Below are 17285 nucleotides of genomic sequence, written 5' to 3' on the forward strand. Positions count from 1 at the left end.
AGGCGCGCCAAGAAGGCTATTCTCTGTATTTTGGTTCATTTTTGGTGAGCGCCAGAAAGATCTAAAGAGACCGAGACGCGCTAAAGCAGCGCATCATGTTGTTTTATTTATTTTTCAATGGCATGATATTTTGTAGTCATTTTGAATGTACACAAATAAAAATATACATTTTACTGTTTCGGATGATGTCATATTATCTGTATGACTAAATAACAAGAGTATTAAGTTATTTCCCAGCAGTGGAACAAATCCAAGTGATGGCGCTCGCGCATCGCGCTCTCACACAACATCCCAGATAGCACACGTACGTCGGGCCGACGTTGGCCCGATGTACAAAGTTCCATCGGCACGACGTCGCTCAGAGATCGTTTGCTCATCGGCAATATGTCGCCTCGACGTCGGCCTTTGATCGCAAATGATCTCCGGCCGATGTTTGAACGATGCAAAGCTGTAAATCTTTTGGCAGCTCTGCATGGGTTTTATAGGACCTTTATTTATATAGGTCGGACCTTTCGGGCTACTCCTTTTTTTTTTTTTTTTTTTTTTTTTTTTTTTTTAATGCTTTATTTGAACATTCAGTTTACACTGTGAAATAACAAAATAAGAACACAACACTAATTTGTTACGAAAAACAAAAATATAAAACTAGTGAAAGAAAACACTTCAACAATATCATCGCACAAAACAAAAAACAGTTAGACAGTGATGTAAATAGAATAAAAGAAACAAAAACAAGACAAAAAAGAAAGACAGAGGGCATTACTTAAATGAAAAGATATCTAAACATTTAGTAAGGAAAAATGTTTGTATGTCTTGCAAATCATACATGTTCTGAGTGCTTTTGGGTTAAGAGAGGAAGAGATTGTAATCAAATAATTTTTCATCTCTTGTAAGAATACCAAAAAAATTGGTTTGCAATTTGAAAACTTACATTTGTGAATATAGAATCTACATAGGAAAATAATTAAATTTATTATAAAGCAAGCATTTGAATCCGCTTCAAAAAAGCCAAAAATAACAGTTTTGGGATTCATAGAAAATTTTTGCAAGATATTGCTTGAGATAAACCAACTAATATCTTTCCAAAGTTGCAAAGTATATCTGCATGACCAAAACAAGTGAATAATAGTTTCAGTGTCATTCTGACAGAAAGAGCAATTAGTGTCAGAATCAAAATTAAATTTTTTTTTAAGAAATTTTTTCACTGGGTAAATATTATGAATTAATTTAAAGGATATTTCTTTTACTTTGTTTGTGAGGAGAAATCTTTGTTGTACGGACCATATATTTTTCCAATCTAAATTATCAAAAAGACCATTCCAATATGAAATTGCAGGAGGGGCAGAAATAATGTTCTCAAGGAATAGAACTCTCACTTTATAATTTCTTCCTTTTTTTTCAGTGAAACATGTCTCACCAATAGGAGTGTTGACAGGTTCAAGAAAAGATAACGAACCCAACGAGAGTGTGTTATTTTTGAAAAGCATGAGTATGCCAGATGGAATAGCATCCATAACTGTGGCAAACTCTTTGGGAGTTACAGGTATATTATATTCTGAAAGGAATTCTGCATACCTAAAAAGCAGACCTTCGTTATTAAAAAGCTGTCTAACATGAAATATGCCATTACTAAACCAATGGTTATAAAACAAAGATTTATTTTTAAATAAAATACTCCTATTGTTCCATATGTAACACCGATGAGGAGAAAAGTTGTGCTTGTATATGAGAGTCCATGCCAAAAGAACTTGTTGATGAAAGTTAGATAGCTTGACAGGGAGTTTATAAATATCATAATTACACATTAGAGCAAACTCTGCACCACCAAGTTGCGAGAAGACAAGCTGAGGGAAAATATTCCAAATAGAGGAGGGATTTTTAATGAATCGATTAAGCCAATTTATTTTAATTGTGTTATTTAGTAAACTAAAATCAATGAAGTTTAAGCCACCGTTTTTTTGAGAATTCAGTATCACTGACTTTTTCAAATAATGGGATTTGTTTTTCCATAAAAATTTAACTAAGATTCCATCAATAATTTTACACGTGCGCTTATCAATGTACAGTGACTGAGCAGCATAAGTAAGGCGAGACAAACCTTCTGCTTTAACAAGCAAACCTCTGCCTTTCAAAGAAAGGTCTCTCTGCAGCCAGCAGTTAAGGCGTTTCTTTGTTTTTATAATAATTGGGTCCAGATTAGCAGAGCATCTAGAGTTATCTTTTGTTATTTGTATACCCAAATATGTAACACAGTTTTTAACTGCAATACCACAAATTGAAGAGAACATACTGTTTTTTACTGGAAGTAGTTCACATTTATTAAGATTAAGATGTAGGCCAGAAGCTTTAGAAAAGAGATGAAGAGTACGTAAGGCTGCTGGTATTTGCAGAGAGTCTTCTAAGAACAGAGCAGTATCATCCGCTAACTGATTAATAATTATCTCTGTATTGCCAATATTGATGCCTTTTAGATGGCTTGCTTTGATGTGTAAACTAAGAAATTGTGTCACAATTAAGAAAAGATAGGGAGATACTGGACATCCCTGTCTAACACCACGGTTTAAGAAGAATCTGGGAGAGGTACCGTTACTCAACTTAATGGAGCTACTACTGTTCATATACAGCATTTTGACCATATTACAGAAGGAGTCACCAAAACCAATTCTATTTAGTGCTTGAAACAAAAACTCATGTTCTAATGTGTCGAATGCTTTATAGTAGTCTAAAAATAAAATAAAACTTTCTTTTGAGATTAAATATGAGTAGTCCAATAGATCTAAAATTAAGCGTATGTTGTTTGATATATGTCTGTTTGGAAGAAATCCTGACTGTGTTTCATCAATAATGGAATTTAGGACACATTTTAATCTTTTGGCCAAAGCTAAAGCTATTATTTTGTAGTCATTATTTAGTAGAGTGATTGGGCGCCAATTATCAATGAAAAGGGGATCTTTATTTGGCTTTGGAATTAGGGTTATTATTCCTTGACATAGGGTGGGAGGAAGAAATGTTTTCTCTACACTTTGTCTAAAAACCTCTAATAGAAATGGTGCTATTTTTTTGCTAAATAATTTATAAAACTCTGAGGTGAGCCCATCAGTGCCAGGAGATTTTCCATTTTTTAATGAATTAATTGCATCTACAATCTCATTCATGGTAATAGGAGCATCACATAATTCTTTATCTACCATATTCAATTGCCGTACATTCTGAAGAGACTCAAAGAAATTAGTCGTGTCTTGTTGGCAAAATTTAGATGTATATAAATCTGTGTAAAATTTAGAACAGAATTTTCCAATTACTTTTTGATCTTCATTTAATACTCCATCAATCATGAGTTTATTTATATTACTAGTTTTAGCTTGTTGTCTTTCTAAACGAAAAAAATAAGCAGAGCTTTGTTCACCCTCCTCAAGCCACTTTCTGCGCGATCGGACGTAAGCTCCTTCAGCTTTATATTTATATATTTTATCTAATTGGTTTTGCTGTTCAGCAAGTTCAGCTTTTTCAAGATCAGTGATATTTTCCACATTTTTACCTAGAAGACTAGCAATTTTACAAATAACAATACTCTCATTAGACTTCCTCTTTTTAGCTAATTCACTACTGAATTTTCGAAAATATTTACAGACTTCATATTTAGCTAACTCCCAATTGCTGCAGTAGTTATCTTCTTCCTTAGCTTTGTTCCAATAATTTGTTATAATTTCATCAATTTTGTTTTTAACTTCATCATAGGCAAGAATTGAGTTATTAAGTTTCCAATAGGAGGGAGTACTAGATGAATTAACAGTAGTTGAAAGAGGGATGCAAATAGAAATACATTTATGATCAGACAAAGGTGAAGGTATAATATCAGTTGAAATATTATGCAGCTCTTTAGAAGCAAGAAATAGGTCAATGCGAGATTGGCAGGAAAAAGACTTGTTATTCCATGTAAATACCTTTAAAGATGGATGAGATACTCTCCAGTTATCAACCAAAGAAAATCTTTGTATGAACATCTTTAAGTAGGAATTAGAATTATTAGATTTTGGGGGCCATCTATCAAAATTATTGTCCATAACCACATTGAAATCTCCTCCGAAAACCAAATAAGAGTTGGGGTAGTTATTTAACAATAAAAGTATACGTTCTTCCATTCGATGAAGGAAATCTTCATTTTCTTTTTGTTGATTAGGACCATAAAGATTTGTGACAATAAACATCATATCTGAGATTTCAAGTAGGAGGCAAATATACCGACCACTCGGATCACAGTCAGAAAACAGAATTTTCCCCTTAAAGCGATGAAGTAAAATGCAAACTCCAGCTGAACTTGACGTTCCATGTGACATCCACATGTCCAAGCCCCATTGTGATCTCCAAAAACGAAAGTCTTCTTTAATTGAATGACATTCTTGTAAAAAATAAAAATCTGAATTAAACTGTTTAAGGTACAAAAAAATAGCTTTTCGTTTAGTAAGGTTTCTTAGCCCTCTAACATTAAGTGAGTGAATAGAAAGAACCATCAAGGAAAAAATAAAGAGAGAAAGAAAAAAAAAGAGTTTTTTTTAGATTTAAGCTAATACAAATAACTCGTTGAGATCGGACTAAAGAAATATGTGCCTAAATATGAGCACAGCAAACTACAATAAAAAACAGTATATTGATGTAGTGCAGTACAAAAAGTAGGCGTAACCACAAAATATTAACTTCAAAACAGAAGAACCCGTAACAAACGTGGCAAACAAACAAAAATCCCTAGAACACCTCGTTTTGTTTGGCAAATTATGTGGGCTATTAAGTTAAACCCAGTGACATTTTAATAGAGTGCAACGTTAAATGTCATAAACAGGGTTATACCCCAAAGTAACAAAATGCCTGACTTGAGGGCGTAGTTGCTTCGCGTGGATATGAACTCTAGTTCGTTATAAAAATCCTGAATCGGCAAAAGTGCAGTTTACTGCATAGTGAAGCAGTTAAATAAACAATCGTAGAAGGAAACTCAAGTTGGTGGAAAAATTTCGGTGCCATCCACAAAAGCTCTTCCTCCTACAAAGTATGCCCGCTTGTTGTCCCGCCGCGCTTTGTCCACAAGAGGCCATAGTTTGTTCCTCTTTTCTCTATCTGTCGGGGAAAGATCCTCAGACAATTTTAAGTTGTTTTTCCTGAGAAAAGGAGAGTCCTTCGCTGCCCGCCAAATGGCATCCCGGTAGAAGCGCGAGGTAAACTGAAAGATGATCCCTCTAGGCTTGTCGTTGCTCGCTTGTTTACGCCCAAGTCGATGTACGGTATCTACAGTGTATGGAAGTTTGTCCTTTGCTTCAGGTAAAAGCTGCTGACAGACCTGGATAACCCTCTCCCGAACATCCTCCCTCTCCTTTTCAGGGATCCCGTAGATTCTCAGATTCCAACGACGTGTATATCCTTCGAGATGAGATAACCGCTGTTCATGCTCAGATGATATCGCCTCAATCTTCTTCACTTGTTTCTCCGTTACACCGAGCTTACTTTTAACGTCATTAACTTCAGCACATACAAACTCAACAGCTGTCTTCACGTCGGCTATCTGTTTGGTGTTTTCGTTAACGGTCTCTTTCATGCTCGCGATCGCTCGTGCATTCTCCGCCACCATTCGTTCCAGGGCATCAGAACGATTATTAATTAGAATCGAGAGTTCTTTGAGTTGTGAGAGGACATTAGCGGTATCAGTGCTTTCTATTTTCCGCTGTTTTATAACAGGAGACTTACAAGGCGTTTCAGGCAGAGGAGGGAAAACTACTTCAGCAGGCATAATATCTGCACAATCCATTTCTGACTCGAGGTAATCATGTAAATTGTCACTCAAAAGATTGTTTGAAACTTGCTGTTCTGTCGATGTAGCTTTAGCAGGATTAGCTTTGGCTTGACCTACATTCTTGTTCTTTCTTTTTTCAGATTTTCCCATTTTGAGTCACTTTAGACGTTGTAAAAGTCTCGTATACACCAAAAGAAAGATAAACAGTTTTTCTTACCGCACTACAAATCAAATTAATAGTTTGAATTTGCGGAGCTCTTCAAAGCACGTACAGTCAGAGCGCCATCTTCGGAACTCCCCTTCGGGCTACTCCTTAAGCCCTCATTATGCTTCTGCGTCAACTCCACGGCGTAGCTACGCCGTCACTCCAACGGCGTCGTGACCGTTTTATGGTTCTGCGTCGGGTTGCGTTGCATCGCGGTGCATTTCACCGCCAGAACGCTAGGGGGGTGGTGTGGTTCGCGAATCTCTTTCCTAGTTTGTTTTGGTTCCATGCGCCGGTTCCGCTTTTTCATTTCCGACAATGGCGAGCGAAAGAGAGAGAGTGTTGTCGCAGCTGGAGCTAATCAACGTTGAACAACAAACGATTTTATTGCAAATGTTTAATCGTAGAAGAAAAAGAAGACGTCAGCGAAGGTGGTCTGTACGACCAGTGCACGAAGACAGGGGAAGGATTGGCGAATTTGTTACGGTTGTTCGACCGCTGAGGGACTTGGACGAAGAAATGCACTTTAAGTATTTTCGGATGTCGAAAGGTCGATTTGACGATCTTGTTCATCGTTTAAAGCCGTTAATACAGCATCAGACTACACACAGTATGCCTATTGACCTCGCTCAGAGACTGGCAGTGACTTTAAAGATTTTATCTTCGGGTGCAAACCAACAGATCACCGGGTTGGGCTACAAAATGGGTTCGACCACGGTGCCATGGCAGGATAATGTAGTGTCCCGTGGCAGACTTGGTTAATTACTTGATATCCATGATGTACCCGTGAACATTGTATTGTAAATAAACAACAAACTTTTTTCCAAAACAAACATTGATTTGATTGATTGAAGTTTATTTCTAGCAACAACAAAAAAAGAAAAGAATATATATAAATATATACATATACACTACCGGTCAAAAGTTTTAGATCGGTAAGATTTTTAATGTTTTTAAAAGAAGTCTCTTCTGCTCACCAAGGCTGTGTTTAGTATATAAAAAACAATAAAACAAAACATATTTTATGACAATTTAAAATGACTGTTTTCTATTTTAATATATTTTATTCCGGAAATGATGTATAATCTGACCAATCACAGCCCCTGCGGTCTGCGTCACCGCGACGCGTAGTTACAATTTTTTGGAGGTGCACGTCAAGCTACGGCGGAGGGGTCGCGTCGAGGTTCGCGTCGACGCAGAGGGGTCCGCGGGGGTACGCCGTCGATTCGACGCAGAAGCATAAAACAGGCTTTAGACACCATGCGGTGCTTTCATTGACGCACGCACTTACGAACACACGCACGCACGCACACACACACACACACACACACACACACACACACACAGAGCGGAGATCGCGCTGCAACACTCACTCAGCAGCACATAAACTGTAGTCAACATTGCCCCGAGACTTAAATTGATAAAATAGCTTTGATACTGAACACATGCAACTTTCATCACTCAAAATGGCCATATTCAAGAAAAAAAGTGGAGTAGTTTTACAGTTTCATCTTACCTTGCACTCTTTCAACGTTAAACTGATGGAATACATGCTCTGCTTCTGTGAACAGTAAACCCCGCCCTCTATGATTTGATTGGCTATCTATTTGGATGGTCGCTGTAAGGTAGACCAGCCTAAAATGTAACTTTTAAACCTTTTTGCCATTCTAAAAACAGCGGAGAAAGAATTTCCAATACTGAATTTCCAGTTTGGCCATTTCTAACTATTGACATACTATTGTTATTATTGATATAATTATAGACTTGTCCCCCTCAATGTCTATGTACATATATACAGCCCTGGAGTTACTTGACTATCCAATATGAAAAAAGTAGGCTATACTGACATTGAAAAATATCTTCTTAATGTTGTGTGTAACTGTCTCTAGTATAATGAACAGACACAATTCAAGTTAAGACATTTTAATGACACCAGAAAGAACTCCAGGAGAAAAGGGATCAAAAAGGAACAGCAACAATGTAGAGAAGGATTCTACCTGGCAACCTGTAACAGAGTGAAAAAGCAGTTAGGACTAAAGCTAAGAATAAAATTGTCATTACACTGGATAATATAATTAAAAATTTAACAACAACCAAAGGTACATCAGCTGGCAAACCATTTAATAGTTTAATAGGTTTAATAGTCTATTTAAAGGGAATGATTGTGGTGGGGAGTTTGCTCAAACTACGGCAGCGATACAGCGAATAGTTGTTCTAAAAGACGGCGCCGTCCGCGGAGCGCTTTCAAAGGCCAGTGAAAGCAGAATGTCAGTTAAGTTGTAAGTAGACGCTAACTGTTTCTCATGGGTTCGTATGGTATTTTAAACATTTACAGGTGTAAGTCTGTGATTTTATTGCCATCCGAATCCATAATGTCAGTGTTTTTTCTCACCCAACCCGCGTACATTTCTGAATTGCTTTTATAAAGAACACCGCTTTCTCACATAACGCAGTGAAGCAGCCCCTGCACGAGTGAATAATTGATTCTCGAGCCATCGATATCAGCAGATTCAGCAGCATCGCCACGGGCAGCACTGGGTAACGTCACACGTAAGAAGGAATATCTTTAGCAGCTTTCTAAGGTAAGGTTCGGGGAACACGCCTATAAATGGTATCCCTTTAGTTAACCTGTTAAGCTGCAACCCCACTTTTGAAAAATCCCCAGAAATGACATACCCAAACTGAAACAGATACAGTTCATGAACCCTTTGTACTAAAAACACAAGTATGATCTCATTTGAAAGCTGGCACCTTGCAGTTTATTGTAAATGTAGAATTAATTATTGTCATAATGAAAAAATTTTTTATAAATAGCTTTCTAAGGTATGGTTCGGGGAACACGCCTATAAATGGTATACCTTTAGTTAAGTTATACCTTAAGAGTCTTCGTAGCATGCTAAGAGACAACGCTATCGGGAAACGCAGCCCAGGTGTTTATGAATGAGACACTGAATTAATTGGTTTTAAAGTGTTTGAATTAATGATTCAAATGAGTATCTTTTTTTTAAATAGACTAGAACATGTTATTCTGATGTATGTTATCGTGATCTCCATTTTAAACAAAACAAAAACGATTTTAAACCAAATAGATTCTCAGTTTACCCTGAATTAGGGGCCGTTCACATATCGCGTCTAAAAACGTGTGGAAAGCGCTCTCTCCTTTCTAAAAGGACTTGCGCTCCCGTGGCGTCTGTCGTTGCTATGCAACCATGAACTGCGCTCTCCATGATGACAAGGAAGTATCAGCAAAGGAATAATTGATTTCTAGCCCTCGCATTAGCTTTACTACTAGATATATTTATGGAGATGAGAAATAAAAACTCGCCCTGTACAGCTATGATCAGCTGTTCGGCCGAGTTTTCCATGTTGTTACGGAAAGGCCAAAGCTGATCGGTTGGTTTTTGTCACATGACCTGCGGTGCGCTTGTGGCATTCTGAAAAGTTGAGATGTTTTCATCTCACTGTGGCATATGTGCGCCTGGAAAAACGAGCACGCCGCATCGCATGCGCGTCACTTCTATTATGGTATTACCGGTGTTGTCACACTTGATTAACTGGTGGGGAAATATCCGAACGTATGACTTACAGAAGGTACAATTAACTAAGAATGTTTCAGGAAACACGTATTAACAATAAGGTACAGCTTAAGGTATAACTTAGGAACGACGTAGCATTAAGAAGGTTTCGGGAAATTCAGCCCTTATCATAATTAATAACGTGTTTCCTGAAACGTTCTTAGTGTTGCGCTTTTATTGAGCAGGTCATGCAATAACATAAATTAGTTATTTACACCAATAATGTGATGCGGCTGCTGGGAAATCTGGTGAGTTTTGGAGGTGGAGCATTGAAGAGAGGGGTGTGTTTGTTTGGGTTCATTCCAAATATCAACAGTGTCCAACAGCGTTTTTGAAATATCGCTTACCCCACCTTAATATCTGGCAGTTTTGTGTCCATCTATAGTTGCCATCATCTGAAGTCTTCACAAGTGAGGCTGGATCCAAACTGGAGCTGCTATAATCTCTAGTGAACTTGCTGAGCATCCTGATATAGAAACAGGGAAACAACAGGAGAAAGATTAGCATAGCTGCAGTTCATATTATTTCAGGCAAAAGATGATCATGTGCACTTTTTACTATTTCATCACATATTAACTGTAAAACAAGATTATGAGATGTGTTAATTGAATGCTTGGCTAAAGAGTTGTGTCTTTAGTCTAGATTTAAATTGGGAGAGTGTGTCTGAGCCCCGAACATTATCAGGGAGGTTATTTATGTAAGTAAAAGAGTAGCAAAACTCGAGAGCATAAAGATGTGAATTTGAGAACTTGTCCCCTGTAAAATACAAGTCCAAAGTTGAATTTAAAGATTTGCACACGCAGAACGTGACTTAACGTATAGACAGTGATATTAAAATAAATAAATGATAACTCAGTAAACACCATACTAATTAAAAATAGACTGCTATGTACAGTTAAGCGTTTTCCTCAAATAGAAAACTGGTAGAAAACGCTTAAAGGTCCCATGGCATGAAAATTTCACTTTATGAGGTTTTTTAACATTAATATGAGTTCCCCTAGCCTGCCAATGGTCCCCCAGTGGCTAGAAATTGTGATAGGTGTAAACCAAGCCCTGGGTATCCTGCTCTGCCTTTGAGAAAATGAAAGCTGGTAATAATCATAAATGTTTCTTGAGCGTCAAATCATCAAATTAGAATGATTTCTGAAGGATCATCTGAAGCTGTGATGCTGAAAATTCAGTTTTGATCACAGGAATTAATTACATTTTACAATATATTCACATAGAAAACAGTTATTTAAAATTTGTTATTTCACAATATTATTGTCTTGGTGAACATAAGAGACTTCTTTCAAAACACAATTTTTTTACCAACACAATTAGTGTATGTTTGACATTAGTGTATGTTTGAAGTTTTACTTACTAATCATATGGTTCATAGCGCCTTAGAGATGATGATCCGAGATGATGATCCACCCAACTCTGCTACGGTGGAGGCCAGGGCATCAACATTGAAGGATCTAGGGACACAACAATCCATTTGTCACAGAGCCAAACAATATTATTATATAATGCCAGGTTTATTACAAGTAAGAAGCTATAGCTAAGCTATATTATATATAAGCTACAGCAGAGGTGAAATGCTTTTCTGAGATGAGTTTCTGAATCTATTTGACCTGCATCTGGGCATGGAGTACCTACGGCCTGAGGGAAGTAGCTTGAACTGGCAGGACAAAGGATGACTAGGGTCAGCTGCCTTCTTTGCCACTCTGTTGGAGTAAATGTGTGTGAGAGAGGGGGAAAGTTAATGCCTACAATCTTGCTACATGTCCTAACAATACTCTCTAATCGTTTTTTGTTTTTTGTAGACAAGGAACCAAACCAGCAGATAAAACAGAAGGTTAAAACAGACTCAATAAAACAAGAATAAAACATTCTCATCAAAGTGGGGTCAATGTTAAAATTCCTCAGTCTACGGTAAAAATACATTCGCTGGTGGGCTTTGGCACAAACAGCATCAGTGTGTGATTCAAAACATAGCTTACTATCAATTATTGTGCCATGGTAGCTGCTACTTGTATTCTTGTACTATCTCAATAGGTTGGCCATCAATGATAGTGAGGGGAAGAGGGGGGCTCTGTTTCCTAAAATCAATAATTAATTCTTTAGTTTTGGATTTCCTACCTGTATTTCCTACTTCTCTGGCAGCAGCTTTCTTCAGAAATGTTGAAGTCGTGGAGCTTTCCCTCTATTATGGGTTATTTTGTTGCTGCTGAAATCACAGAACATTTTTTTTTTTATCAAATTTTGTTTACCACTGAGCTAACATAGTTTTAACCAATTTTATCACTCCATGTAAGTGACGTCACCGATTACATACGTTTATGTTTACGTTTGTGTAAAATAAATTAGCTCACTTCCAAGTAAAACCTTTACAAAACCTCTCATATACACAAAAGAGGTGATTAAAAGCCCAAACTTTCATAAACAAAAGCTCAACCGAGTTAACTTTAACGTTAGCTTAACTTACCTCTTCTGAAAACGGTTGAGATGCTAACAGACTTTTTCCGAAGACACAAAGCCATGTCTATAAAAGTAAATATTCAACATAAGCGTATCAATTACAAGTAAGAGAAGTGTCAAGAACAGTTGTGTGTATTATCCGTGTGATTTTAGAGACTAATATCACCTGAAAGCAGTGAAAACAACAGCGAGAGAGGGAGTTTTCTTGCTTACCAGTCGCAGTGGTCCCGCGGCGTTTCCATGGCAACTCTGCGCCGCGGCCGCTCCAGTGTTTGAAAGCGACTTGAAAGTTCACGCGCACAACGCGACATCGGCCTCCCGTATAGTGGGCCGACCAAAAGCCGACGTAACGGAGCTGGGAAATAGAGCACTGTCTGACAAGAGATCTGCCTACGCCTGGCCGACGCCTTTGCGATGTTATAGGGAGGGAGGCCGACGCTCGATGTTAGGCCAACGTCGGCCCGACGTACGTGTGCTATCTGGGATAGTATCAGTTCTGGCGTTGCTTCATATCGCAGACTGTTCATTGTATTTTCATTGTTCATTGTATCAGTGTATTTTGGGACTCGACTGAAGTATGAAGCCTTCTTTATATTAATAGTTAGCATCCACATGTTACATTGCAATGAAAACTTTTGACTGAATGAGAGATGCGCGACCGTTTCGATTTAAATAAATTTGTTTAGGCTTGGCGTTTATAAAGGGCACAATATAGGCTATTTTTATAGTCTGTAGCCTATATATTATTTTATTATAGCCTAGCCTACATACTTATTTTTCATTCTTGTTGTTTTTTGCATTCATTTGTCTTTCATTAAGGGAAAGTAAAATAGGCAACACATAGCCTACATGTTAATAGTGTTTATCATGTAAATGCTGTATTTTATTTACAGGTCTTTTACACTATTGCTGAATAGGCTAATATATAAAAAAATAATAATAATTATGACGCCTTTCTCTCTCAACATGATCCAGTGTGACTTGCACTCATGTGCATGCGACTTATTTTCTGGCAAATACGGTCAGTTAAAAAATGTTGCTGTATTGTTACAAAATGCATAGAGTGGAGACCATTTGGGCAAAAAAACTAATAAACAAAAAAAAAACATATTGTGTTCATTACCGCCACCCACATTTGGGCTTAATCACTGTTATTATTAGGAAATGTATTTAGGTGTAGACAAAATCAGTTATGTTTATTTATAAATATGAACGTACCTCGCATTTCCCGGACACTAGCCGTTAGTCTACTTCTTTGGCCTATTTTTTTTAGCTGGCCAGTTCTCAAAATCTGTGTGGAAAAGCTGCGGAGCGAGGAGAGAACGCACAATGGCTTTGCTTTGGAAGTTTTTTTTTGGACGTTTTTTTTTTTGAAAGTTTAGTTGCCAGAGAAAATAACACACCGTTTTGTTTAACATCAATTGATACTCAATATTAATCAAATAAATAAATATAATGTCAGAGAATGCACAAAGCGCATCCTTTTGAGATGTAAATTATAATACATTTTAATAAAACACACAAGGCCTACATCATAAAACTCAGAAGATTATGTATTTTAATATATTATATTATAATACAAATAAAAAGGCGTCATACTTCAGTCGAGTCCCAAAATACACGTATAGGCTAAATCAGCGTCTTCACATCAAGGGAAATGTTTGGAATAACAAGTAGGACTGTGTGCGGCACAGCTTGCCCTTCATATTGTACAACAGACCAATTAAATTATGCAGAATAACTTTTTATATGTTTGGTTGACTGTGTTTCATTTTGATAATGAACAGTCTGCGATATGAAGCAACGCCAGAACTGATACTATGCTGTGTGAGAGCGCGATGCGCGAGCGCCATCACTTGGATTTGTTCCACTGCTGGGAAATAACTTAATACTCTGTTATTTATAGTCATACAGATAATATGACATCATCCGAAACAGTAAAATGTACTGTAACAATACAGCAACATTTTTTAACTGACCGTATTTGCCAGAAAAGAAGTCGCATGCACATGCCATTGAAAAATAAATAAAACAACATGATGCGCTGCTTTAGCGCGTCTCGGTCTCTTTAGATCTTTCTGGCGCTCACCAAAAATGAACCAAAATACAGAGAATAGCCTTCTTGGCGCGCCTACTTTTGAAAGTCAACATTTAGATTATTTAACATTAAATGCATTATATATGCCTGAGTCACTTTGGAATAAATCAGAGCGTATTTCATGATAAAACGTGACTTAGCCTATACAGTCGAGAAAATAGGCAAATTCAGACCAACTGCTGGTCTACACAGAGAGAAAGCCCTTTTTCTAGGGTCTTCTGTTGTGCCGAGCCATTCGTTAGTCTAGTTGTTTGATGAGAAAATTAAATGTAGCCTATAGTTGCAATACACGCGTTTTGTAAGCTCCGTGCAACTGCTGCAGCGGACTATTATTACTAGAATATTAGAAGAAATCTAATACTCAAGCTGTTTTCTCATTTTTCTACTCTTAATATTAAATAAAAAAACGACTGAACGAAAGATACACGGATTCTCTTGAACCACCACCGCGTTTGCGGCAGAAAACTACTGCAGTGCAGCCAAAATGCTCTGTTCGACTTATCTGAGATCCTTTACTCTTCCCTGTGGATGACCTGTGACCTACTTTCTGTAAGATCTGAATTTTTGAACTTGAATTTTTGAACTTGAATTTTTGAACTTGAATTTTAGAAAACTGAATTTGAAGTTCCGAATTTCTTCATCTTGAAAACTTGAATCTGTATTTTTTTAAACTGAATATTTGCACTATACGAATTCAGAACAAAAAAACTAGCTGTTTGAAAATACATGTCTATAAAATTCAGCCATAAAAACATTTCAATTTGTTAAATTTCAAACGTTCAATATTCGTTTAAAACAAATCAAATTCAGAACTATTTAAACTACCACCTAAAATTCAATTTAGTTAGATTACACTTGCAAATAATTCAAATTTACACAATTCAAATTCAAATCATTTTGTCATATTATAAGCAAACAGCCTTCACCAACATTAGAGCAGAGAACATTTAGACTGAGTGACTAGCATTAATTCATGACTACAAATTACTCCAGTGTCTCTCCCAGCCTTGCAATAAACAGATGTAGTGGTGTATTATGTAGTGCAACCCCTGAGATAAAGACATCCCATTAGTTATTAAGAAGCATAACCTTGGCAGAGATTGAGAGGGCCTTTGTGGTTTAATTGTTCTTGCCCTGACTTGATTACCTCTTCATTGCTCAAAATCACTACACAGGCATGCTAGGTGAGGGTGTGTCGTGTGTGTGTTGGTACGTTCATTGTCAGCCCGTGTTCTAAATATCCAAGGCCTTGTCCCAGATGCCGCACTTAATGTGGACTTTTGATCTTGTGGCCTTCGACGCATGTGTTCTTCAACTCCACAATGCCACAGGGTGTTTTATTTGCATTTTAGATTTCAGAATGTTGCTCGTGAGCTGTGTTGTGGAAGCTGCTTTGAAAATGTAGCTTACAAAGCTAAATCTATAATCAGAATAGTAGCTAAATACAAGTTACTTAAGGGGGAAATATGTTTTTGATAAAGATAACATATCGCCTATAACCAGTATAAGTAACACAATTTATAATTTAATTTAAGTAATATAATTTATAACAGATGATGTGCCATTTTAATTGAATCACTAGAATAAATTGGCTATCCCAATAATACAATGAGAGACGTGAGACAAAGTGATTCGGTAGAATCAGAGGGCCTGTCCAAATACCAACACTTGCCATCTTGGCCACTTGAGACTGCGTGTATGCAACAGGAAGCAAGTGCGAAAGAATGTTCGAGGGCTGCGTTCCACTTTTAGACACGCACTTGCGAACTTCCTTAGGCACTTCCCCTCGGGAGAATTCCTGCCGCTATTTCGAAGTGCGTTCCACTTCGTGAAGTGGATGAGGGAAGTTTATATGGACAGACCCTCGTTCCCCGATTTTGACAGAGGGAGCGAGTCTACTTCATTTGTACACTTCAGTGCACCTATATGTCCCACAATGCAGTACGATTGTGACGTCATATCAGCAGCTCGCACTCGCAGCACTTGCACTTCATTTATCCACACCTGACACCTTGCACAGATGATGGAGGGAAAAGTACTTTACACCTGTAAGGGAACTTAGGTCACTTAAGCAGTTTAGAATAGTTATTTTGAGATGAAACAACACAATACATGTAACTACATTAACTGCTTATTGTTATAATATTACATTTTATGGTTGTGTAAGACCCACAGGCTTCATTTGCATAAAGCACATTAATAAAGAAAACTACAATGTTAATAATAAACCAGCTTGCAGAAAGTGGTTTACATAATTTAACAGAAATTGTAAGAATGTTTAACCAAACACCCACTGCAAATGTATTACAGCCAAGTGTGTTATTGTATAGGGTCAGATCAAGACTGAGAAGCTTATTAAGCTTAGAGGAGCAAAATGGCAGCCTGTTTACTGGCTGGGAGAAATTCTGCCAAACTGGCCTGGGAGTGAGTATTCCTATCAGAAATGTTACATTTCTTTAGCCACATTTGCAGGCTTTTCTGTTATTTTGAAGTATTATGTCTGTTATTCACTGTCACACATAAAACAAGTAATTGTTTTGGAAATAACTGTCATGTATGGGTTGTATATAAACACACAACTAAGAAGATGAATCCCAAATCAAGTCTTTACTAGATAATCCATAAGACAAACACAGAGGAAGGCAGGAACATAGCACAACATGTATACACTGACAAGATCGGAAAAGGACTGAAAGACACAGGGAGTATATATATACAAGAACTAATGAGATAAGTGATAAACAGGGCACAGGTGAATGACATTGCTAATTAGACAGACTGGGGAAAACTAGGTCACAGGGACTGAACCAAAAACACACAAGACAGAGCTTACATGTAACAGGGAGGAGCCATGGATGAAGCCAGGTCGATGGAACCAGGGGTATGAACTTCTTCTACAAAATCGGCCATGATGAGAACCAAATGGAGCCGAAGAGACACGGAGCCAGGGTGAAACAGAGGGTCCGGAGGGCCAAGGCGGAGCTGATGGCTCATGAGGCCGAGGCGGAGATCCGGAAGACCGCTGCAGAGACCGAGGATACCGATGGAGCCGGAGGGAAGGTGGAGCCCGGTGGAGCGAAAGGGATGGAAGGCAGAGGGTGCAACCGGCAGCCTGAAATTCTGAGGTGGAACCAGGTTGATGCCTGACCAAGGCGGAGTTGATGG

The 17285-nt window shown here is 37.7% G+C and overlaps 1 long non-coding RNA gene across 4 annotated transcripts; it reads right to left on the reverse strand.

Moving 5' to 3' along the window:
- Window positions 1-7891: 7891 nt before the first annotated feature.
- On the reverse strand, window positions 7892-12513 carry LOC309494643. Of its 4 annotated transcripts, none has more exons than XR_014204412.1 (6): window positions 12236-12513; window positions 11684-11771; window positions 11201-11268; window positions 10923-11019; window positions 9912-10025; window positions 7892-7989 (listed from the first exon to the last, which is right to left on the reverse strand). It is a non-coding gene; the product is annotated as an uncharacterized lncRNA (long non-coding RNA). The 4 variants fall into 4 exon arrangements; XR_014204414.1 differs by lacking the exon at window positions 7892-7989 and adding an exon at window positions 12030-12086 and having other exon boundaries at window positions 8797-10025; XR_014204413.1 differs by lacking the exon at window positions 7892-7989 and having other exon boundaries at window positions 8797-10025; window positions 11684-11768.
- Between the last annotated feature and the right edge of the window lie 4772 nt (window positions 12514-17285).

This window comes from Leuciscus leuciscus, assembly GCF_965113295.1.
Source record: "Leuciscus leuciscus genome assembly, chromosome: 3".
In the NCBI taxonomy this organism is placed as follows: domain Eukaryota; kingdom Metazoa; phylum Chordata; class Actinopteri; order Cypriniformes; family Leuciscidae; genus Leuciscus; species Leuciscus leuciscus.